Here is a 24153-nt window from a genome sequence, read left to right as displayed (position 1 = left end):
TGGTAGGCGAGCAAGCATTCCGACCTACACTTTTTTGCAAAGCCGGAGGTTAAGGTGGATGACTCTCTTCAGTCTCTTTTTCAGGAATTAGATTAGGAATGGGTGGATTTAGGTTCAGAAGAAACAGAAATAAAAAAGGTGAAGATATCTGTGAAGTTTTACTGCTCCAGCATTTGCTTAATAAATGAAACCATAGAAGAAGCTTAAACAGAACAGGCGGACCACCTGGAATCAAGCAGCTGGGGGTGTTCTCCCTATTTCTGTATACCAAACGTTCTACTAAGTCGCTGGGTTGATCTCTTTGGTGATATGGATGAAATAATTTGTATCGCGTTTTTAAAAATAATTTATAACAAATTCTGAGTTTGAGCAGCAATGTAGAGAAGTAAATATTAGGAAGGAAGTCAAGGATGCACACTGTCACCGCTAGTTTTTAATCGATACATCGAAGGCGCGATGAACATCATTAAAGACAGGACAACTGTAGGGATAGATATAGAGGGGCGAAAGTTTAGTATGCTTAGATTTACAGATGATATAGCAGTATTAACATCTAGTAAGGAGGACCTAGAGATAGATTTAAATAAAATGGACGCGGTATTGACAAAATAGTGTCGTATCAAAATTAATAAAAGTAAAAGAAAAATATTAGTATCCAAGGGAAGAAAAAGTAAGGAAAGAGCGAATATAAAGGGAGAGACGAAAAATTAGAGGGAGTAGCTGATTTTCGGTATCTAGGAAGTCAGATAACTCAGTAGAGGTATAAAACAGAGGACAGCTCCTTCAATAAAAAGAAGTCACTTCTGTGTTAATTTACTGTTAACAAGTAGTTAAGGATGTAGGAATGTTCTAGTTTTAGGGAAATGCGAAGATTAGCTCAGGATAGGAAAGAGTCGAGGTGCGTGTCCAACCATTCCTAGGACTTGTGATGACGATGAACAAATATTTTTTATTGGTAAGATGCTGGCATTTTCTTTACTGAAATTCTTTCTTATGTTTAACTTTTGATAAAAATTTATGAGCAAATTTATTCTAATCATCGTTGAAGTAAATTGTTGAGTAATAAAATAGGAACTTTCGCTTTGCAAATTAAAAAATAAATGAAGATAAAGTGCTCCGTTATGCATCGAAGGAAATTGCCCCTTTTGCATTTCCGCTCATCGTATTTAACCCGCATTTCATAGAAAATACAAGTAAAAAGCTCTTGCATTCTAGACATCAGGGGCGGTAATTACACTGCGACACGAAAACCATAAAGTCCATTGTATCAACTTGAACTAAATGAGCAAAACAGGAAAACAAAACGATTTTATTTCATGTTTGTTAAAAATAAGTCAGCTAGAACAGCATGAAGATCACAAGGGGCGGAATTTCGGAAATTAATAACGAAATGCATAGTATGTGTAGAAACGGAAATTACATCATTCACAATGACGTTATTTTAATTAATATACAAATGAACTACTGCCCCTTTACAATTATTTAGTTAACTGCAGTTTTTCAAAATAGTAATTGAAATGTGTTTCGACTATGAATATACCTATACAGAGTGGAGGTCTTGTAGAAGGTGATATGGCTTTCTAAACCAAGAAAATTAATTAAGTGCCTCCTGACCAGAGAGTTCACCGTTTTTCAAACAATTTTATACACCGATAGGTAAGCAGCAGGTTGCTGTTTTTGTTTACTTTAGGCGTTGGACAACCGGCTTTGTTTAGTTTACATTTCACCTATGTGTAGCTGATCAGTCCTTATCGCAATCACGCTCAGGAATTGTAGCTTGTTGTGGTTTTCTTACAATTTTTTTGTCCTCTAAACACATTACTGCACCCACCAAGCGATTCCTGATTGCATCTATTTGTCACTTATTATCATAAGGTCGTCAGTCCTAAGAATGGTTGGACTTCTCCACTCTTATCTTGAGCTAATCTTCGCATTTCCCTAAAACTAGAACATCCCATATCCTTAACTATTTGCAAACAGTAATCTAATCTAGGTCTATCTCTACCCCTCCTAACTCTTGTTTCTGTCTCTAATACGTCTCTGACTAGCCCTTCATCCCTGAGATCGTGTCCTACTAACCTATCTCGCCTATTTCTTATTGACTTCCATAGAGTCCCCTTTTCTTCTATTCTTTCTAATATCTCTTAATTTCTAACCTACTCTATCCACGGTATCCTCATCATTCACCTGTAACACCACATTTCGAACGCTTCTAACATTTTCTTTTCCGCAGCGCCCACCGTCTATGTTTCGCACCCGTACAGCGTCGCGCTCCAAACATACACCTTTAACAACCCTTCTCGAATTTTTAAATTAACCGTTCGCGAGCATAGAAGTGATTTATTTTCATTGAAGGCGACTCGACCCTGAGCTATCTGCTTTATATTCCTACTATTCCTTCCTAGTTGTCATTATCGGAAACTTATTCCAGAAACATCCTGTACAACGACAGTTTATCAGTGGTCTTAATAGAATTGGATACATAATTGATTTTTATCCGGAAGTTTTCTGTCAACTAGCGGAAGGAACCAATCAGCAGGGTGTCGAAAGTTTAGAAAATTACCTTTTGCTGTGTATACACTACGGGCAATCGTCGAGAGCATTTTATTGCGTGCTTAATCTTGATCCTTAGCCAAGCCAGAAAAGGAAAAACATACATAAATTATTTTCAAAGAAAGTGTTTCTTAATCAAGCTAATGAAAGATTGATAAATGTAGAATTTCCGAACAGTCCGGACTTAAAGTTAATTGTCTTACTGTTAAGAAAAGGATGATTTGTTATTAATTATATTATAAACCAAAAAAAGGACAAAGGACAGAATAGCAAAGATTTCTTTCAATAAGCCAACTTCAAGGGGAAAACGATAAATTAAATATGTAGATATAAATAAATATTAAATGCATACAATATTTATTAAACAGTTACGTATCTACTACTTTATTTGTATCATTGAAAATTAGTTGCTAGTCTAATATCTAGATACTAACGCTTACTATGAACCAATAATAAAAATGTATAGAAAAAAACTTCAGTAAATGTTTAACAATTCTACTGTACAATTTCGATTGAAAGAGAAAGACTTTGTGTCCGCGACACGCAAATCACTTTTTCAGCACATTGTCCTTCTAACAAAGAACATGGAAAACCTTTTTGGTTCATTGTCAAGTCCTACGGACATTAAAAAAATAGAGGATACTTCCTTGTGAATAATGCATTCTTTTTGGGTAAATAAATATGTTTGAATACAAAACAAATTACAGGAAAATGTCCCCAGGTTGATTAGGGAACTATAGGGTGTAGAATTTATATGTTATTATAAACATGAAACACATTGACATTTAATAAGGGTTAATATCAAATATTAATGTGAGAATTCATTTTAATTTTTAATCCCACTACAAACTACCTCAACTACCTTTTTTCGCTCATTAATTAGAGGTAGTTTGTAGTGGGATTGAAAATTAAAATTAATTTTCACATTAATATTTTATATTTGACATAAATAATCTCCTATGTTTAAGAAACTGCATTAAAGACAATGAAGAATAATGAATTGTTATTATTTTACAACATATGTTTTTCAAAAAATGCAATTGCCAATTTAAAAAGAGCCTTATGGATAGTTTCGTTTTCATTTTTGCTTTTGAATTAAACAATCAATTAATTTTATCTAGTTCACTTTAGTTTGAGGTTTAATTTCGATCATTACCTAAATCAAATGTCGATTAATCGAATAGAGAAGCTTGTTACAAACAAACAACAGCATTACTTCACTTACCTACAAACAGAAAAAAATTGACCAGTTGCTCCGGTAAAAGACTACAAATACAAAGGGCCTGTAAAAACGTCAATTTTTACAGTATCATGGTGCTGTTAAACGTCGGGCATTTCGATTTATCTACGTGCCGCATCAGTTTTTCAAAATATACCGCGTCTCACTTGTTATCATCAAACACGTGTCTCATCGTTCACTTGACACGCAATGACTGGTGCGTCGCACCGTCCAGGCGTCGGTAGCGTCGACGCGACGTGCTTCACACAGATGATGCATCCCGATTTTCTACACGCCTGCGTCTCCTGTGACGTCAAGACGCTCGTTCGAATAACCGACGGTAACCTACCACACTCACGTTTTTCATTTCGGAATAATCAACAATACAACTGTTTATCATATTTGGCTTTTCCGAATGTTACAGAGTATTACTTGAACCCCTCCACATCTCGTACACCTAGTGTATCTTGGTGACCTCACAACAGTACATACGATAATCAGGCAATCCATTTTCCACTGTAACCTAACCTAAACCCAAGGTGCATATCTCTTCGCACAAATTAATCAGGGATTCCTATATTGGAACATTACACTCTACACAAACCAATTACGAATTTCTTACCATAACCTAATGTAAACCCAAAATATATGGCACTCTAAAAGCTGGTAAAAATGGGCAACAATATCTCATTAATGTGAAACGAAAAAGGTAAAAACAAGGGAATATTGAGTAAATGTACATGTTTCATCATCAACATCGACAATATGCCTGTATGAGCTGACAAAAATGTCAACAATGTCTACGAACTTTGATTTATAGAGCGTGATTTTGCTGGAACAGTTAATCAGGTCATTAATTTGACATAATACTGTTTTTTTTTTTCAAATCACAAAAAATAATGGAAATTAATAACTTCATCATCGAAAAGATCATATTCATACAATATCAGTTCAATAGATTTTTCAGTGCTTAGGTTGCGGAACATTTTTTAATAATAGGAAGCGGTTTTTTATTGTGTCATATATACAATTAAATAAATAAAAAAATATATTCTTTATCGGAAAGTAATTCTAGAGACGCAATATTCTTGTCTATTAACGTTTTACAGTGGAATAGATGTGAACAATAAGACCAAAGCTTTGCTTTGTGGTTCGTGGTGCAAGACGTTCTCAAGAAAACTGAATGAATTGTGGCTTGATTTTTAAATACTTGATTAACTGATCAGTTGACATTTACGAAGACATAGAATATGTACCTAATCAAGTCTTTAATTACAATTGATAATTATTATCCTGGAAGTTTAGTAGTACTACTCCTAACTTCTAAATTGCTTCATAATGAACAAAGTAAAATATGTCATTGATTTGTTCGTTTTTATAAACGGAATACAGTAAAGTTACCATTATGAAAATCAATATTTTAGCCTTCATATACTGTACTGCCGCTAGTTTAAATTATTCAGACATCATCCCTTCCAATACAATACGCACGAAGATATTTTGTGTACAAAGTCAACCCGAATAAATTATTATCTTTATTATTAGACAGGAATATTCTAGGATTTCTATTACTTAGGTATGTATTTTTTAAGAGGGATTATCTAGTACTTATTACATGGGGAAATTTAAGTTTTCAATTACCTACAGTTGAATAACTTTAAACCAAATTTCAATTAAATATCCTTAAATCTAAGCGAATTTAATAATGAATAAAGTTATTAAATTCACCCAGATCTTTTATTATCAGAGCGTAAAATAAATGTACCTAATATACAGAGAATGCGAAAATGCATATGTATGAGATAGGGAGGTAAAGGCATCAGCAATTTAGCTTTTAAATTGAAATACTTAGACAACTTATGAATCAAATAATGACGGTATATTTTATTAAAACCACAGTGTAAACTCTATATAACGACACTTAAGGACATTTTTCGGCGTTATAAAGAGTGGTCGTTAAATGGAGAGAAATAAAAGATATTATTTTACTGTTCTCTAATAATATGCATTTACCAATATAGTACGCATTTTGCACACGAACATTATTATTCATACATTGCGTATAGCCTGTTATCTTCGTCTGATGTTTTTTACTGCTCCAATATTTTAATTGTATTTTGTTACATATCTTACTCATATCTTGAGATAGTGCTGGATCAATTTGATTATATAAACAGTATTTTTTTAATAGTTTCGCTGCATCAAGTGCTTGTTTGATGCTCGGTGGAGGAACAGGATCGTCTTCTTGAACAACGTACAAAGCTGCAGTTCTTATCTATTTCGGCAACTTAGAAAGTACTGCTCAATGATTTATAATGCCGCATTGTTGTCGTTAAATAGAGTGAGCGTGACGCTATATAGAGTGTAATATTGTATAGAATATAATGTAAACCAACCAAAGTCGAGCAATTTCGACGTTTTAAGGAGTTGGTCGTTAAATCGAGTGACGTTATAAAGAGTTTACACTGTATTTTAATTATTGATAGAATTTTAAACTTTGTGAAAAGACAAACATCAATTATTTATTAATAATATTAAAGAAGACACGCACAAGAAAATATAAAAGATAATTCATGTGAAAATGTTAATTTTTCTTTTGATTATTAAGCTAGATTTAATGTAGATGCCATCTTACGGCATTTCCCGTAATGTTAGTTAGTTAGTCGGCGTTTCCTTTCGTAGTTAATCGCCGGAAAACGCAGGCACCATCCCTTATCAGACATCCGGTAATATTGCGACAGATTTGATAGAAAAGATGGTCGTTATTTATTTACGATCTGTAACTTGAGTTGGTAATATGGTGAAAGGAAATCATTAACTTGGTCTCCCAGTGGCAGAAGAGTTTATAGTCCATAAAATTTATGATTGAAGCGATATAAAATCAAGTTAAACATTCATTTCCGTAAGGAATTTTGTGAAACGCTTCCACAATACGTCGCAATACTGAAAGAAATTAAATTAACTCGTTTTATAGGTTTTTAGGCTTTAAACTGTTTAAAGAAAATGGTAAAATTACATTTTGATTTGTTTATCAGTTGATAGTTAAGAAAAAGTCACGAATTAGCAGATCTAACAACATTCAAATTTGGGAATCATTTGAATAAATTCTCAAAGAAAGAAAAACAATTAGTAATTAAAATAACAGAACGTAATAATTTTTGCAAAAGAGTTTTGCTGTAGTTTAATACGAAAGAGACAATTTACAATGTCGATTTTAGAAAAAAATTAACAAAGTAATTTAGAAAAGATTTCTACAATTTTGGTCTTTTGGGTTATAGATAGTACAGAAGTGTTTCAATTAACATTGAAAACTTTTGGAATGTTTCAAGGGTAATAATTTAAATGTTTCCCACGAATGATGAAACTTTAGCAATTATAGGTACTTCCGATAATAGTAATGGTTTTATTTTTGTTTACTAAAAACTAAATCTAAATGGCTTTTAACTCGGATAGATAAAATCGTTAAATTTTACCCAAAGTACTATTATTGTTATTATTACCCTATTTGAATAAACAGAATAAATAAATGGCGAGACTGGTCGGAAGCGGAAACCACCAGTGGTGAAATAAATAGATATCCCTAATGATTAAGCCCAACGTGACCAGATAAACGCTGATCGGTTTAAAACTGATGCAAATTTCATTGTAAATGTCATATTTTACTATCACGCGTTATAATTGAAACTGTTTCATATTTTATAACTCCACAATCGATATAGATATATAAAGGGTGCTTCTGTAATAAGTAGCAAGTTTGCAGGAGGTGTTAGGGCACTATAAAACAAGAAAAATGTAAATGTTTATTGGTCCGAAAGTCCACCGTTTTCGAGAAAAGCGTATTTGAATGGCTAGTCCGGTCCTGGTAGGATCACGCAGGGAAATACGACATTGCAACTCTGCATTCATCAGCTGCAGAATTCGTGTTGTACGAGTATTTTGCGTTCTTAATTCTATGTAGAGGTATATTTTAAATTGTACTGCATACAATAAGCGATAAACAGAGCAGTTATTTAATTAATTCTAGTCGCAATGGGCGTCTACAGATCATTATATGTAGTAGCGTAACAGTAAGATAGTGATATTTACTTTATTGTTTCACAACTGTTACTGTCAAATTTTTCATTGATGTAGTTGCTTAAGCTTAATTGTTATAACAATTTTTCTATTCGTTGCTAATTCACCTCCAGGGCCGGCTTATCAGTTATCTGTAGTTATCATGCCATTTTCTATTGTATCTAGTTATTACCCTTCAAAGCTTTCTACTTATTTCAGAAACAAAATTTGAGGGCATAAAAATGAGCAATTTGTGCGGTTACTCCATCAGAGGGAAACCGGTAATTTTCAAAGTTGATGCATACATTTTTCGCGACATTTAGCGCCACAGTCAATAAAATTTATTCACTACGTTCGCAAATACGCCGATCTTTCATGTTCCTTTTCTAAAGCTTTACGTCAACTGCATCGGGTCGAGATCGTTCATCATATATTTACTTGCAAAGCCGACCATCATGTTTTTAACCCTTTTTCCCACTTTTTGCACATATATAAACATATCACATTCTAAAGGCTAGTGTCAAGTATATTATTTTGTTATAAAACCAAACATTAATCTTTTACACTCATATCTGCGTCCACCACTGAAAGTTTCTTCTTTTGCTGCTGTGGAAATCAAGAATGAATGATAAACCATCAACCCACAAGGACGACGTCCCATTCATTCACATTCAACATTTAAAAGAATTAGGTTTATTTGACAAATGTGTACCTATTGCAGATTTGGAGAGACGTTCTATTTAGTTGCAGGATTTTTAAAGCGAAATAAATTACTTCCTGCTTCCTCAAAAAATGGTATAAAATAATCTAAATTTGTTATAAACACAGAAAAAATCACATAAGTTCTTGATCATCAGTGATCTGTAGAAACCGACAGACATGGATCGCGATTTTGAATTAATTGGATCTCATCAACATGCAATAGACAGCCGTTAAACAGTGTGGACACACACACCCAATTTGTTTTGAATATCAATTTAATCGTAATTAATGTCGATATATGTGATATGGAAGAAAGTTAGAATCAACATCGGCAACAGTCGAAAGGTTTCACATACTTATTTCGAGTAATTTTCCGGTACTAATTAGGTTTGTGTTGAAAAGCGTACAAATTGCTTTACATAAAATACTTTTCCAAGTAAAATATCCTGCATAGTTTACAATGTGATTGGGAAAACACAAAACTACATTTAATTTTTTTGAGAAAATTAAAGGGTAAACATTTTTCGAACTACATCGTGTTAAGTGACGATTGAATCTGGAGATTGGGTAATTATTTTTTATATCCTTTATGAAACACTAATCCATGTTCTGTAAAAAGATTTTTTTAATTTATAATTTTAATTTTAGTAGAATTAGGTATATGGAAAGCAAAAAGAGGGCAGGTATTTTGCTCCCTTTCTTCGCAATATTTTGGGATATATCCCCACATTTCTGGATCTTTAAATATATATATATAATTAGTATAATAGCGATGAATTAAAGAAAAAAAAATCCAAGATTTCCAAATGGATTTTGAAACAAGTAATTGTGGGAAACTGATAAATATATAGGCAATTACCTACGCATAAAAAACGACAAGTGCATTTTACATTGAGCGTATTTATATGATTTGTGATTTGGGCATAATGAACCCATTAGTACCTACGATTGATGTTTGTCTAATTGCTTCAGTTAGGTGTACGACACGTACCTACCTACCGAAATTATTAGTTGCGGAAATAGTTATTTTCGAATGTAGTGTATCAATGAAAGGTTAATGGATACATGCTGACTGACTAAGTTTATTAACACTAAAAATTTAAGGTGCACTTGCAATTAATTAAAGCAAATTCATCCACGTATGACAAACTTTAATAGCCCATAAAAACATAAGTTGGTCGAAGTTAGTAGGCAAGTAGGATTCATGCCCTAGGTAATAGAATTTGAATCGTTACGGGAAGGATTACCAAACTTTAAATCGAAACGGTGTTACAATTAAACAGGATACTAATTCCAGAATTAATACCATACCAAAAGCACTAGCAATGCTCTCCAGATAAACGAAAGAATTTTGATTACTGTTAAGTTTATGTTAAATTTACTTGTAATACATTGATACCAGAAAGTAAAACTGAGATAAAAATGTTCAGTCTCTCAGTGTCTCTGAAAGCGAGACTCCAGTCCCCGTCTCTCATTGAGTCTCTCTGGTGTCACTGAGAGAGACTGTCAAAAAAACTGTTTAGCGTCTCTGAACGAGAGACTCGAGTCGCTCATAGAGAGATCCTCATTTCGTATCCAAGACACTCTAATATCTCATTTAGTGGTGTCTCGATAGACATGGTTAAAATTTTCTAAGTTCAACATATTTCAGAGATCCCAGTCTTTCTACGAGAGACTCGAGTCTTTCAATTTTTCAGTTTTATTCATTCAGTCTCTCTGTGAGAGACTCGAATCTCTGAATTAACAATTTTATCGTTCGAGTTTCTCATACAGAGACTGTGAGAGATCCATAAAAACACCTAAGCAATAACTGAGAGACTGTGAAAGACTGTGAGAAACTGAAAATTTTTGTCTAGGGAAGTTTGCCCATTTGTTAGGGATAATTCCTTGAATTACAGGTCCGATTTTCAAAACACTTTTTCCTTAAAAAGTCTATACTATAACGTAGGTTAGTATAGGATATTAAATATTGCAAAATATTAAAGGAATCGTAAACATATGTTTTATTACCGCATGTGACGCTTTCTAATGTTGTTCTTTTCATAGTTTTAATGTCTCCATTTGCTAAATGGGTCCGTTGTTTGAATTTTTATTACAAATATCGTAGCAATAAACATTTTCATATATATATTATTATTCTTTAAAGATTGCTTTTATTATTCTACAAAGTTGAAATCAATCTCGTTCAAGTTGAATAAAGACATGTAGGTTGGGCTTTACAACCACATAAAAATTGAGTTTCATGGTGCTAGGTTATATCTGAATGCTTTTCATAAAATGCATATACATATAATCGTAAAATGTAACAAAATATGGTTTATCAACGCTAACATAGTGAACACTTGCGTATGATAATATAACATGTAACATCAAATTTTTTATTTTAATTTTTGAAATACATATCAATCTTTTCATCCCTTTTACCATAAGTATCGCCAACGAGACGTGAAATATAACTGTGGTTACCACTTTAACGACATGTTTACACGAAAATATTAGAAACTGATGTTTTCTTTAATTTCACCGTCAAACATTTCAGAAGAAGCTTTTAATTTTGGCCGACGACTTACAGAAATTTACGACCTCATGCTTTTAGCAAATAACTCAGTAGAATTTAGTCCACTGCAGTAGAATTTATACAGCTTCAAACTTCACATTTGGCACTTATTCTTTTACGTTAAAGTTACAAAACAAAAACGGAAAATCACATGTATAGTTGAGACAATCAAAATTGGCTAAGTCTGAAATAAATTTCTGTAGGAATGGACGTATCTTCTCTCTTATTTCCACTTGGGACTGCAGTCATTGGCTGCGTTTTGAACACGCCCTTGTGAAGTTAGGAAATGCAAAGTGAAAAGAGATAACCAAATAATAGTAACCAGTGCAACGATTAGAGGTTGTTTAGGTATGCAAAAGGCCAGGGTCGATTTTACAACCGTCTGGTTGGAATTATATCTTTAAACAAGCGTTTTGCTTTCCTAAACTCCTAAGAATGTTGAACTTTCTTTAAAGTCCGATGCTGGCAAAATGCTCGAATTCTGCTTGTCTAAATCTCCTTCTATTAAACATTAATTGGTGTAATGTTATTCCTTTTTTTAATTAGTGTTCGCTGCAATTGCTAGCTGACATCTCTTTTCTGTGTTTACGATATTCCCTATAACGTTTGTCGTGAATAAAAGCAGGAGTTCTGTCAGGAAACGCCCTCATCTAGTTAGTAAGTTGAAAGAAGAAAGTAAATGCGACAGTTTTACTGCCGACTATGCCAATTTTGAACGTCTCAACTGTAGGTAGTACAATGCGCCTTTTGCATTGAAGTGACCATTTAATATAAAATAAAACACTGAATAAAAATTAAAATTCACCTGCATTACTAAATTGTTTTACAAATTTCGAATCTTAAAAATATTTCTTAAAAATTCGTATCATTAATAATCGATTTGTGTGAAGAGTTTAACAGTTTGTTGGAAATAGAAGCTCAGGAACAACGCCAGAACCTGAAGAACCTATTTGTTACAATTTTCTTGACTGTTTTTAAAAATTTATCAACTTTTATTAATTCTAATTTGAGTATAAGCAGATTTAAAAATAAAAGGATGCAAGAATATCCTTCCAGCTCCTTGTACATAACTACCCCTAGTCACATCCAAATAATAAGAGATCCTGTATAAGGATCTCGATGTTGGGGTGGAAAATCAAATATTTTAAAATTTAATTCATGTCATTTAAAAAAATGTGTGACAATCCAACAGACACTTTATTACTATCGCAGAACAATCAAGAGTTTCCAGTTGATAATGCATGCGGGAACTACCCGCATTCCCCAGAGCATCTTTACACTTATCAGAAAAGAAAAGTTCCTCATAAATTTAAATGAAACGAGGAGAATAGTAAAAGAAGCACTCTTGCTCCCAGATTTTAATTTAAATAGAAATGGAGATATGTAATCTTTGTGCAGTAAAGCTGAAATACCTATTTTCTTAGAGAAGCTGTGGAAAAATTCAAAAGAGCTATCATATTTCAAGGCTACAATTACACAATTTATATGTAGATACCTATGATATCCTGTATTTGGATATACGAGGGCGGTTCAATAAGTACCCGTGTAGTACCTGAGGGAAATTGGTGTTGTTATCGTGTGCTGCCATCTATCAAACCAGGCCAAAACGAATTTCAGACTGATTGATAGGTTAGTTTGGATTTGGCAGCCATTCGACTGAGACGTGTTTCGTTATTTTCGCTAAGATGGAAAAAGAGCAGTATCGTTCGGTAACTCGCTTTTTGTTTTTGGATGGGAAAAAATGCGAGGAGATGAAAACAAAGTTGGATACTGTTTAAGGAGACATTTCGCCATCTACGACCACAGTTAGATATTGCTTCAACGAATTTAAACGTGGGCAAAAATCCGTTTTTGATAGGAGCGACCAGGAAGCCTGGCAAACGTTGTTCCCGAGGAAATCATTTTACGGATTTTTTAGGAAAAGGAAGACCGATCACTGGACAATACTACAGTGAGCTATTGGACCGCTTCGACAAAAAATTGAGGGAGACACGGACGCATTTGACGAAAAAGAAGGTGCGTTTTCAACACGATAACGTACCGGCACATTCATCAGGAGTTGTTGCCGCCAAAATGCACGAATTACGTTATGAATTTGCTGCCGCACATCCCTTACTCACTCGATTTGACTCCCTGCGACTTCATCTTGTTCCCTACCATGAAGAAATGACTAGCGAGAAAGAAATTTAGCTCAAACGAGGAAGTCATCGCCGAGTAAGGGGGGATTTTGGAGAGTTCGACAAATCTTATTTTTTGGAGGGGTAAAAAAAATGGTAGGGTCGTTGGGAGAAGTGTATCTTTCTAAAAGGGGACTATGTTGAAAAATAAAAAAAAAAATTAAAAAAAAGGTGTCTTCATGTCTAACACGGGTACTTATTGAACCGCCCTCGTACAGTCGACTCTCGATAATTCGAAACCCGAGGGACTCTTATAATATTACGAATTATCGAGTGTTTGAAATATCAAATGGTTCGAAATTTAATCTTTCGAACTTTTAATCTGTATAGTGTATATAACGAAAGAGTAACAATAACTGAAATTAACTTGCCTCAAAATGTATGTAATTACAATCTTTCTGTCTTTTTCTCTCTGCAACTTCGAATTGTCGAATGTTTGACGCCGATGAGTTCGAATTAGCGCGTCGTTTTGTTACGTATAGCGATGATTTTTTTCGTTCGAATTACCAAGTGCATAAAAATGTATTGATTTAGTTCGAAATATAAAGAGATTTTGTAGGGAACTCGTGATAACTTTGAATTATAGAAAGGTTCGAATTATCGCAGGTTTGAATTAACGAGAGTCGACTGTATTAATATTGATTTTTTAATGTTCTTTTTATATCGAACACTGCATAGTTATCGATCATACATGTGTAATAAGCCATTACCGGCGATATTAGTTTGATATAACGATAACAATTTGATGGGCATAGTTATGTTTGCATGTGTTACACATAAATGCATTACGTGAGCTACTGAAAACAAGACTTATTGTGGTATCGACCAGGATATTGTAAAAGAATTTGTTTGAAAATAAGCAAATGCCTTACAATTTCATTTCGTCGTTCCGTCCAAAAGAAATTTGTATAATAAATAAAGCATTTATAACGAGTAAAATTTCATTAAAGAAAAGGGACGAAAAATCTTATTACAACTTGTTACACAATTGCGAGCTACTTATTTTCGGCAGATTTCAAATAATTAAATGACAAAGAAATTGGCCCTTTTCAGTGGTATTATATTCCTTTCTTGGTCATTAAGGGTATGCGCATCCAGAACAATAGAAGACACCCTTTAAACGTGGTTGAATAGAATCCTTTGCAGAAAATTAAATTGCCGAACAAAAGAAAGGGATCGACTCTGAAAAGGGTCGTTTATAACTGTAACGCGTTCTTATAAATTTTTTACAAAACCTATCTAATGATAGAAACAAATTTCTCGTATGAAATTCGAATGTTGTACCTTCAAATTAAGCCATTAACTCTTATATATTGCTTGTGCAAAGGCCTTTTGACCACAAAAAATTTGAACAAGTTTCGCACCTTATCCGTACAGAGTCGTATTGTACCTATTTAATAATCTTTTTCAAATTTCTAAATTAATCGTTCACGAGAACGGAAGTGTTATTGCCTATTCACTTAGAGAAAAGTACACCGAAAACGATGCGCATAAACGAAAATCGGTCGGTACTTTTAAAGTTGGATGTGTGCTTCTATCATTTGTTGCTGTTAAAGCTCAATCGTAAGGCTCTGGCACAGTAAATAACTTTTAGCAGTTATGTAAGGCAGTCGGCGCACATTAATCTGGCATCATGTACCTTTCTCTAAGCGAACGGACTCCATATAGTTTCTAAAAAGACGCTATACTATTTCTTCTATCCTGACAGTGGAGAACCTGCCGTAGGGTTGAAAACCCCAAGATGATGAATCGTTTGTACGTTGTGATGCAGGTATTTGTTTTAATTTTTCTTAGTAACAATTGCGTTACGGGAAAAGCGCGGGATAAATAGGGTTCGGGAGTGAAGGGAACAGAGAATGCGCACAGTGAAGAGTTTTCACTTCCAATACGGTTACGGAAAATCAGCGCTCCCGTTCGCTTTAGTATACGGTTTATATTGCAACGAGATGTTCGGTGAAGTCGATCATTTTTCTTACGTCTTGCGGTCCAACAACTCGAATTTAAAGTGTCGCCAGAGAACTTTGCTTGGCTCCTAAAGCTTAACGACAACAACAAATGAGCTTAGTGAAGTCGACGATGCGGTGCTTGGGATAGAAACGAATCACAGGCGCTCGACAAACTTTACAACTTTTAGAACAACTGTACAGGTACGTACTCGCTATTTAACATAGAAAAAGAGTTTTCAAAAAGTTAAGTTTCTTCTTATAATTCTAATTATTTTAAGCAAGCACTTACATAAATAAATATCTACGTTAGTTTCAAATATAGAATAAAACTTGCAACGGTAGCTTCTTTTTTGTAATTAACACTCTAGCAGTTTCTCTTTTCCCTGGTAATTTTTTCTGTAGTTCCCAACAATGGGAATTTTAAGATAATAATTAAATAATTAAGCCGTTTTTATTTATGAAGCGCATTGTATGAATCAAAAGAAGTTAATAGTTTTTACTATTTTGAAATAGACGTAGAGTTTTCTGGACTACTTGTCTACAAAAAAAAATAAATTGAAATTCGACAAAAAACTATCTTTCGTCTTCTGAAGTTGTCATTAAATCAATAAAGAACTTTTAAACTCCCGTAGTTCAAGGGTCGCGAAAGCTTTTGACCGAACAATGATTAAAATAGTTAAAACTTAAACAGAGGGATGCTGTGTTCTTTACTTTTGTACAATAGTTTTTATTTTACGTGATTAATTTCTCTTAAAGCTGTACAGTATATGCAACTATGCCTTTGGGAATAAAAACTATTATTAAATCGAAGAAATTCTTAAACCTTTAAAAATTGATTGTTTCTATTTCTGTAACCACGCCGACAAACCAGTCATGCAGCGCTTTTCTTTCCACTTCATTTAAAAAATAATTTTATCAAAATAAAATATAGCCTTCTACTAGTCGAAGAATTTTGAAAATCGGTTCAGTAGTTCCAGATTACATTTGGTGAATTTCAGTTCTTAGCTAAATTCTATAGTAATAAAAATATTTTCTGCTTTCGCTCTTATATCTTGTAATTATCCAGTAATTAGTAAAATAATTAATTAATATCCTTAGTACATACCACACTCTCCTTGCCATAACTAAAAGCAGGAAAATCGCTGCTATTAAACGATTGATTAGGTAATTATTAATTTTTTATCATCCAAAACCATTTAATAATTAAAGAAAAATTAAACAATATCCTGCAATTACAATTTCGGTTTTAATGAAACGCCTAATTAAAACAAATTATACAAATAAAGGCTCACACAAAATAAAACAATCAATTTCGGGTAATTTAGTCAGATAGAAAATCTTTGCGCTGTTAAACAAGAAAAGAACAAACTGAGAGTTTATAATTGGTTCATGTCATGTAATACTACTTAGTTTACATCCCAAAACAACTAGCAACTAATGGAATCAAGGAATTTACTTCTGTTTGTTAATGTTTCATATAAGTTCCTGTTTATTCGAAATGTATTTATACGACCACAGGGGAGCAAATAGTGGTAATAAACAGATTTAACAGTAAATTAAAGCAGGTAGAACACTAATGTTTATATATTTAAATATTTATATTATATTACACTAATTAGACCCTCGTTACTCTGAATAAGACATTTATAGATACGTTTTTTTAGTTAGTTCCATTCCTTTATTATTATTATTTTTTTTATTCACTAAGTATCCTAAAAAGTGCAAATAACTCATTAATTTTAGTTTTGTTTCTAATTTGTCGACAATAATCAACGAATTGAAGCAATTTTGGATGTTTTATTAAACGCGATTTAAAATCAGCTTTATTTTTTTATTCATCGTCCTAATCCAGTCCGTATAGTAGTTCAAACTAGAACATTTACATCCCTGATTATTTACGAACAGTAATCCAATCTAACATAAGTCTATATCCTTGATCTTGTTAACTCTTGTATCATCAACATCCACCTATAAGTCCATATCTCAAACGTTTTTAACCTTACTATATTCGCTGCACCCACCGTCCACATTTCGCACCCATACAGATTCCTGCTTTACAACACAAAAGCACAGAAGCGATTTGAATTTGTTAAAAGTGACCCGATCCTGTACTATTATTTGAGAATAAAAAAGTTACTTAAGGAAACACTAGCGACTGTACCGTTTAATAATGAATAATCTCCATCATCAGGTCGTTGCTTTCTAACTAAAAATACCCCTAGTAACTAACTGACAAAGGTACAAGGGAAAACAAAGCCGACGTTAAAAAATTACTGGGCAAAGTTTCTTTAACGACTTTTTGTTCTGGGTTATTTGTTTTACTTCAGGTGGGTACACACATAATCCACTCGTACTACTTAACATTAGTATAAGAGTTATAGTAGCAGTGGCTCGCTGAGAGAAAACACAGGGACAAATAAAATTTGTAGGAGTTGACTGGAAGAGCTAGGAGGTTTTCTTTTACTCTTTTAGCTTCCAGGCATGCCAGTAATCCCTTAAACAGAGTGAATTACTTTAGGAAAGTAAAAACAACAATAACAACGTCTGCCTGACAAACGAACTTGCTTTGGACTTTTACAAAAAAACTTTTGTAACTAGACCTACAAATATTACCTCTACTACTAAAACAAATATATTAGGTGTATATCTATATAAAAACAACTCTAAAAGTGATGCATTCACTTTACAAAACTAATCCATTACTTTCTGAACTTTGAACGAAATCGAAATTCGAACAGAATAATAGTAATTAATTGCGTAGCACAAGCACTAAAAAATGATCTAAGCAAACGTACTATCCAACCAGGGATTTGAATTACATCTATAAGGATATTTTCTTTTCGTATAGTTTCTTAAAATTTGAAATTAGTTGAATTAGAGAGTTCTTCAAAAACTAGTGAATTATATAACTTAATCGACTATTAAGTTCTAAAAAGAAGAAGTTTTACTACGTTAAATAATGGAAATGAAATTAATGTAAAAAATTTATACTTTCACAAACTAGGTAATTACCTAAGGGTACTTACATAAGTATCTACTTATAGAACTTTAAGTACAGAAGTTTTGAGAAAATGAGAAATTTTCTTGTACCATCGCGTTTAAAAGATAAAGATGAGTTTAGATAAGGAAGTAGGTTGGAACTGTAAAACGTAAACGAAAAATGGTTTACAATACGTGTCCTGTACCTGTAAGCATCTTTATCTTTAAAATTGGTCCTAGTTTGCGATAAGTCCTGTAAAGATACGGTTCGATATAGCTCCTGAATAATTGAACACCGGCAGATGTTCCAAATAGATCTAGGTGGAACAAATACCTGAAATGAAAAATCGTTTTCTTCCCAATATATAAACGATAAGATATCATTTATTGACAAAAGAGGGTAGAAACACATGTCTATAAGTCATTTATCTAAACCACCCTTACCTATTTTCCAATCTTTCGATAGATTGTACAGGTTTTTTTGTAATGAGCTAAGCACACAGAACTTTCTAATCGAACACAAGATTCATCATCATAAGGTCGTCAGTCCCAAGACTGGTTGGACGCGCACCTTCACTCTTTCTTATCCTGAGCTAATCTAAAATATCCCATATTCTTATCTATTTGTGAACAGCACTCTAGGTCTACCTCTACTCCTATTAACTCCTGCTTCTGCTTCTAATATGTCTCTGTCTAGACCTTCATGCCTGAGAAGGTGTCCTACCAACCTATCACGCCTATTTCATATTGATTTCCGTTAAGACCTCTGTTCTATTGTTTCTAATAACTCTTCATTTTCGACCTTAATGTTAATGTTAATTCGATTATTAAACAGATACAGAACTGAATGTGTAATTATTGGTAAAAGCAAAAAAAAGAAAAAAACAATAATTACAACTTTGTGGGATATTTGATATATAGCATATGGCGTACCGCTTGTGATTCCCACAATTTATTTAATATTATGGAAAAAGAAATAAAATTGCATTTTGGAAGAAGTTGATAATATTAAGGAAAATGTTAAAGAAGTATCAGGCGCAAATAAAGAAATATATATTATATACAATTGAAAAAATTCGATTATTTATTTTCTCAAATTGAAAGTCTTGAGCAACATCTAATAAATAATTACAAAATGATAATAATGTTTTGTTGTTTGCTTTTTATTATTTATTGATACGTTCACTTGCATGATGTATTTACTATTTATTGACAATCATTTGTAATTATTTCAAAGTAACGTAAAAAAGAATTAATGGAAGCTTTTTGAAAAATGCCTACAGTAAGTAAGCAGCTAGCAAATCTTGCTGTGTTTGCTCAAATTTAAATCAACACAGGAGCGAATTGGAACATCGAATCGACAGATATGTGAATGTATATGGGCAAGATCTAATTACTTACTTGACTATATAATTAACGTAATTAACAACCTAATGTTGATAGCTAAGCAATTTCAGCTAAGTTACCCTTTTAGGTAGTTACTAAGCATATAATAAATATCCTAGATATAGTCTAAATCATACGAAGCATCGAAAGATTTAAAGCAACCTGGAAGATGTATTTTAAATCATCTATTTTACAATTGTTTATGCGAGACTGTAAAATCGTGGAGACTTTCACTATTTTATTTATTAATTTTACAAACAATATTTGTTCAATGTATTTTTTTGTTTCTTCATTCCAGTTCAAGCATTTCATAGCAGGTTTTAGTTCTAACACTTTTTTATAATATTCACCTATCGGAAATTGCAAAGCTTTAGCAACAAAAAGAAAGGTTCAATTTTGATCTAAAAATCCCAAGAGAAATAAAATGAAGTTGAAGGTAAAATCTTAACCAGACACAAGCACAAGTGCTTTTAGTTCTCTTCGAGACTTTCATTCCATGTATGTAAGTGTAAATAGCAAAGTTAACTTCGTTTTGAAATTGCAAAAATCAAATTTACTTTAGCGTCTTCAGCTGAACGTTCTGAACTTTTTTAATGTAGATAAAATTCATGGGTTACAGAATACGAGGTACGGTAATCTTGGATATACGTAGGCTATCAATAAATTATAGCCCATAATATTTTTAATGAATTAATAACGTAGAAAATTATAGGCGATATACGTTCTTATAAATTTTTTACAAAACCTATCTAATGATAGAAACAAATTTCTCGTATGAAATTCGAATGTTGTACCTTCAAATTAAGCCATTAAATAAAAAAATATATTCTTTATCGGAAAGTAATTCTAGAGACGCAATATTCTTGTCTATTAACGTTTTACAGTGGAATAGATGTGAACAATAAGACCAAAGCTTTGCTTTGTGGTTCGTGGTGCAAGACGTTCTCAAGAAAACTGAATGAATTGTGGCTTGATTTTTAAATACTTGATTAACTGATCAGTTGACATTTACGAAGACATAGAATATGTACCTAATCAAGTCTTTAATTACAATTGATAATTATTATCCTGGAAGTTTAGTAGTACTACTCCTAACTTCTAAATTGCTTCATAATGAACAAAGTAAAATATGTCATTGATTTGTTCGTTTTTATAAACGGAATACAGTAAAGTTACCATTATGAAAATCAATATTTTAGCCTTCATATACTGTACTGCCGCTAGTTTAAATTATTCAGACATCATCCCTTCCAATACAATACGCACGAAGATATTTTGTGTACAAAGTCAACCCGAATAAATTATTATCTTTATTATTAGACAGGAATATTCTAGGATTTCTATTACTTAGGTATGTATTTTTTAAGAGGGATTATCTAGTACTTATTACATGGGGAAATTTAAGTTTTCAATTACCTACAGTTGAATAACTTTAAACCAAATTTCAATTAAATATCCTTAAATCTAAGCGAATTTAATAATGAATAAAGTTATTAAATTCACCCAGATCTTTTATTATCAGAGCGTAAAATAAATGTACCTAATATACAGAGAATGCGAAAATGCATATGTATGAGATAGGGAGGTAAAGGCATCAGCAATTTAGCTTTTAAATTGAAATACNTTATATTATATTACACTAATTAGACCCTTGTTACTCTGAATAAGACATTTATAGATACGTTTTTTTAGTTAGTTCCATTCCTTTATTATTATTATTTTTTTTATTCACTAAGTATCCTAAAAAGTGCAAATAACTCATTAATTTTAGTTTTGTTTCTAATTTGTCGACAATAATCAACGAATTGAAGCAATTTTGGATGTTTTATTAAACGCGATTTAAAATCAGCTTTATTTTTTTATTCATCGTCCTAATCCAGTCCGTATAGTAGTTCAAACTAGAACATTTACATCCCTGATTATTTACGAACAGTAATCCAATCTAACATAAGTCTATATCCTTGATCTTGTTAACTCTTGTATCATCAACATCCACCTATAAGTCCATATCTCAAACGTTTTTAACCTTACTATATTCGCTGCACCCACCGTCCACATTTCGCACCCATACAGATTCCTGCTTTACAACACAAAAGCACAGAAGCGATTTGAATTTGTTAAAAGTGACCCGATCCTGTACTATTATTTGAGAATAAAAAAGTTACTTAAGGAAACACTAGCGACTGTACCGTTTAATAATGAATAATCTCCATCATCAGGTCGTTGCTTTCTAACTAAAAATACCCCTAGTAACTAACTGACAAAGGTACAAGGGAAAACAAAGCCGACGTTAAAAAATTACTGGGCAAAGTTTCTTTAACGACTTTTTGTTCTGGGTTATTTGTTTTACTTCAGGTGGGTACACACATAATCCACTCGTACTACTTAACATTAGTATAAGAGTTATAGTAGCAGTGGCTCGCTGAGAGAAAACACAGGGACAAATAAAATTTGTAGGAGTTGACTGGAAGAGCTAGGAGGTTTTCTTTTACTCTTTTAGCTTCCAGGCATGCCAGTAATCCCTTAAACAGAGTGAATTACTTTAGGAAAGTAAAAACAACAATAACAACGTCTGCCTGACAAACGAACTTGCTTTGAACTTTTACAAAAAAACTTTTGTAACTAGACCTACAAATATTACCTCTACTACTAAAACAAATATATTAGGTGTATATCTATATAAAAACAACTCTAAAAGTGATGCATTCACTTTACAAAACTAATCCATTACTTTCTGAACTTTGAACGAAATCGAAATTCGAACAGAATAATAGTAATTAATTGCGTTGCACAAGCACTAAAAAATGATCTAAGCAAACGTACTATCCAACCAGGGATTTGAATTACATCTATAAGGATATTTTCTTTTCGTATAGTTTCTTAAAATTTGAAATTAGTTGAATTAGAGAGTTCTTCAAAAACTAGTGAATTATATAACTTAATCGACTATTAAGTTCTAAAAAGAAGAAGTTTTACTACGTTAAATAATGGAAATGAAATTAATGTAAAAAATTTATACTTTCACAAACTAGGTAATTACCTAAGGGTACTTACATAAGTATCTACTTATAGAACTTTAAGTACAGAAGTTTTGAGAAAATGAGAAATTTTCTTGTACCATCGCGTTTAAAAGATAAAGATGAGTTTAGATAAGGAAGTAGGTTGGAACTGTAAAACGTAAACGAAAAATGGTTTACAATACGTGTCCTGTACCTGTAAGCATCTTTATCTTTAAAATTGGTCCTAGTTTGCGATAAGTCCTGTAAAGATACGGTTCGATATAGCTCCTGAATAATTGAACACCGGCAGATGTTCCAAATAGATCTAGGTGGAACAAATACCTGAAATGAAAAATCGTTTTCTTCCCAATATATAAACGATAAGATATCATTTATTGACAAAAGAGGGTAGAAACACATGTCTATAAGTAGAACCTGTTTCAAATCATTTATCTAAACCATCCTTACCTATTTTTCAATCTTTAGATAGATTGTACAGGTCTTTTTTTAATGAGCTAAGCACATGGAACTTTCTAATCGAACATAAGATTCATCATCATAAGGTCGTCAGTCCTAAGACTGGTTGGACGCGCACCTCCAGTCTTTCTTATCCTGAGCTAATTTAAAACATCCCACATTCGTATCTATTTGTGAACAGCTCTAGGTCTACCTCTACTCCTATTAACTCCTGTTTCTGCTTCTAATATGTCTCTGACTAGACCTTCATGCCTGAGAAGGTGTGCTACCAACCTGTCACGCCTATTTCTTATTGATTTCCGTTAATAGCTCTGTTCTATTGTTTTCAAACTTAATGTTAACGTTAATTCGATTATTAAACAGATACAGTACTGAATGTGTAATTATTGGTAAAAGCAAAAAGAAGAAAAAAACAATAATTACAACTTTGTGGGATATTTGATATATAGCATATGGCGTACCGCTTGTGATTCCCACAATTTATTTAATATTATGGAAAAAGAAATAAAATTGCATTTTGGAAGAAGTTGATAATATTAAGGAAAATGTTAAAGAAGTATCAGGCGCAAATAAAGAAATATATATTATATACAATTGAAAAAATTCGATTATTTATTTTCTCAAATTGNCAGGACCTTGTAAAAACATCTGCCTTGATGTTTTTTCGTCCATCGAAGCACAATATTCATTTCTATTTTATATGGCTATAAAAAACAAATATAAATAAATGTCAATTGCCAAATGTTTACGGGCCTATTTATGGTCCTTTTTTATTCTAGTTGGTACCTACGAAAGAAATTATTTTGAGAATTAATATGCACGTATAGTTGTAAATTATGCAAAATTTTATGACGAGATGAACATATCAATTTAACACACGGTTTATTTAAATTTGAATAGGTACGTACTCATTTCAATGAAAAATGGTTTAATAGAAAATAGGGCACCTTTCATATAGGAGACAATTAAGTAAGCACTTTTGTGATGGTTACGATAATCCTATTAAAATGGTGATAGGTATATGGATTAAGTTATGATTGGACACTTTAATTAAATTTTGCATACCCATGATGCTAGATTATTCTGTTTTTAATGGAATTTTCAT

The 24153-nt window shown here is 32.5% G+C and overlaps 2 protein-coding genes across 6 annotated transcripts in view; one reads left to right on the top strand and one right to left on the bottom strand.

The window, feature by feature from the left end:
* LOC108734196 (tenascin-R) overlaps positions 1 to 24153 on the bottom strand; it is a 190977-nt gene that overhangs the window by 68263 nt on the left and 98561 nt on the right. Inside the window, exon 1 of one of the 5 annotated variants that reach the window (XM_018465638.1) lies at positions 3779 to 4013. The exons of 2 other annotated variants lie outside the window; for them this stretch is intronic. The gene's annotated coding sequence lies outside the window, so the exon portion shown is untranslated. Of the gene's footprint in view, positions 1 to 3778; positions 4014 to 24153 lie in introns of those variants that run through there. 2 more of the 5 variants (XM_018465637.1, XM_018465633.1) reach the window with 2 other exon arrangements.
* Positions 15173 to 24153, top strand: part of LOC108734194 — a 46085-nt gene continuing 37104 nt past the window's right edge. The window contains exon 1 of the mRNA XM_018465630.2: positions 15173 to 15408. The gene's annotated coding sequence lies outside the window, so the exon portion shown is untranslated. The remainder of the gene's footprint in view (positions 15409 to 24153) is intronic.

This window comes from Agrilus planipennis, unplaced genomic scaffold, assembly GCF_000699045.2.
Source record: "Agrilus planipennis isolate EAB-ADULT unplaced genomic scaffold, Apla_2.0 scaffold7, whole genome shotgun sequence".
Lineage (NCBI taxonomy): Eukaryota > Metazoa > Arthropoda > Insecta > Coleoptera > Buprestidae > Agrilus > Agrilus planipennis.
This window is presented reverse-complemented; position numbering and strand designations above follow the sequence as displayed.